Raw genomic sequence first — 2,153 nt, 5'->3', positions numbered from 1 at the left:
AAACGTCCATTTTCCATGCTGGCATGGGTTGGACAGTTCGACTGGGGAGTCTGGGAAGTCAGGAGGCTGCACCAGGCTCCAATCTGATCTGGTAGTGTTTTCTACAAGTGGATGCCCTTCCAAATGCCAACCACTCCGAGAGTGTAGTGGGTGCTTTTTACAAGCCACTGGCACAGGGGCCAGAGGGGGCTGGCATCAACCACATTTGGATGGTGCTTTTACATGCCACCAGCATGGGAGCCAGTCAAGGCGGCACTGGCATTGGCCACCTTTGGGTGGTGCTTTTCATATGCCACCGGCACAGGAGCCAGTCAGGGCAAGGTGGATGGCATCAACCACGTTTGGATGGTGATTTTTACATGCCACCGGCAAAGGGAGCCAGACAGGCAGTGCTGGCATCAGTTACAACTACAATTTCCATTTGATTGTGGTTTGATTTGATTTTGATGTTGATGTACTTGACTCAATTGGTCTCCTCAAGCACGGCATGTTGCCCTACAATCCAAAAGCTACTTTTGAGTGGGCTGGTTATGTGATACTGGCATAGACTGCAGCTGTGATCTCACTTTATTTGCTGGGTCTTCTCGGTCACAGCATATCTCCAGAGGTCTCAGTCTTTCATCATTGCTTCTGTGAATCCCAGCGTTCAAAGGTCATGCTTCACCACCTCATCCCATGCCTTCCTGGGTCTCCCTTTATCGCAGGTTTCTTCCACTGTTTGGGAGTGGCACTTCTTCACACAGCTCTCCTCATCCATCCTTAGTATATGACCTTACCAGTGCAGACTTCTCTCTTGCACGCCACATCCAATGCTTCTTATGTCCGACATTTTTCTCAGGGTGCTTACACTTTGTCGTGTGCACACTGATATTACATATCCAGCGGATCATGCTAGCTTCATCTCTTTCGAGCCTACGCATGTCATCACCAGTCACGGCCCATGTTTAACTCTATTTATCAAAAAATGCTATGAGTATAAAAATAAACCTTCTTTTCTATAATGTTATTCAATAAAGCCACCTTCAGCTTCAACAACTGCTTGTATATGAGATCTAAATCATCTACATGCTCGAATCAAGTGGTCCTTGTTCATTTTGGACATTACTCTGACTGTGGCAGCTTTCAAAGAATCTTTGATGTTATGGACATGTTCATTGACCTCTCTCTCTCAACAATGCTCCACATCCAATAGATTGAGATCTGGGGAATCAGGAAGCCAAATGTTAGGGCTTATGTGATCATGAAACGTTTCAGCCATCCATTCCTGTGTTACAAGAGCCATGTGTAATAGTGCAGAGTCTTACTGAAACACATATGGCCTTCTGTTGCATTCACTGTCTATCCAGGGCTTAAGAATTATTTTCAGGACCACAATGTAGGCAGCAGAGGTAACTCTAAAGCCTTCTGGAAAGAAGTAAGGAGGCATCACATGTCCTTCATTGTTGACAACCGCTAAAACCATCATAATTACAGGAAATTTTGTATGCATATCACTTGGAACTTCAGAAGGGTCTGCACATAACCATTTGTCATTTCTTCTGTTAACTTTTTGATCTTGGTTGAAGTTTTTCTCATTTGAGAAAAACAAAATCAAATCTTCTCTGGATTTTTCAGTTTGTTTAAGAGCCTTTTAGATGTGAAGTAGTGATTTTTTTTTTTTGGCTTTTTCTGACAAATTGACCTTTCCTTATCATATAAGATTGATGTCTTTGTGGACAACATTTCTGACTGTTCCTTCTGACACATGGAGATCTTTTGCAACTGACCTCATGGACTCTCTGGGATTGTAATCAATGGTCTGTTGAACTTTGTTGGATAAATTCAGCTATTCTGATCATTTCAGAGCATTTAGAATACTTTTTATGCTTGTGATACGTTTCCATCTTCAGTTTCTAGCTCCTTACAAACTTTGTAGGTGAAAGATCTGGCAACTTTTAAAAATCAAGATATTTCTCAATTGCTATGCTCAGCCTTTATAACCACAATAACAGTACACCTCTTCATTTCTTGAGTAAGCTGAGGGTCTGCCATTATTATTTTCTGAAACAAAGATTATACAGAGTTAGCAAATGCAGCAATGACCCAAAAAAGGTGTGTCCTCAAATACCTTACACATCCTGTATATATATATATATATATATATATATATATAT

The sequence above is a fragment of the Octopus bimaculoides genome, chromosome 4, assembly GCF_001194135.2.
Source record: "Octopus bimaculoides isolate UCB-OBI-ISO-001 chromosome 4, ASM119413v2, whole genome shotgun sequence".
NCBI lineage: Eukaryota > Metazoa > Mollusca > Cephalopoda > Octopoda > Octopodidae > Octopus > Octopus bimaculoides.
Note: the sequence above shows the minus strand (reverse complement) of the source record.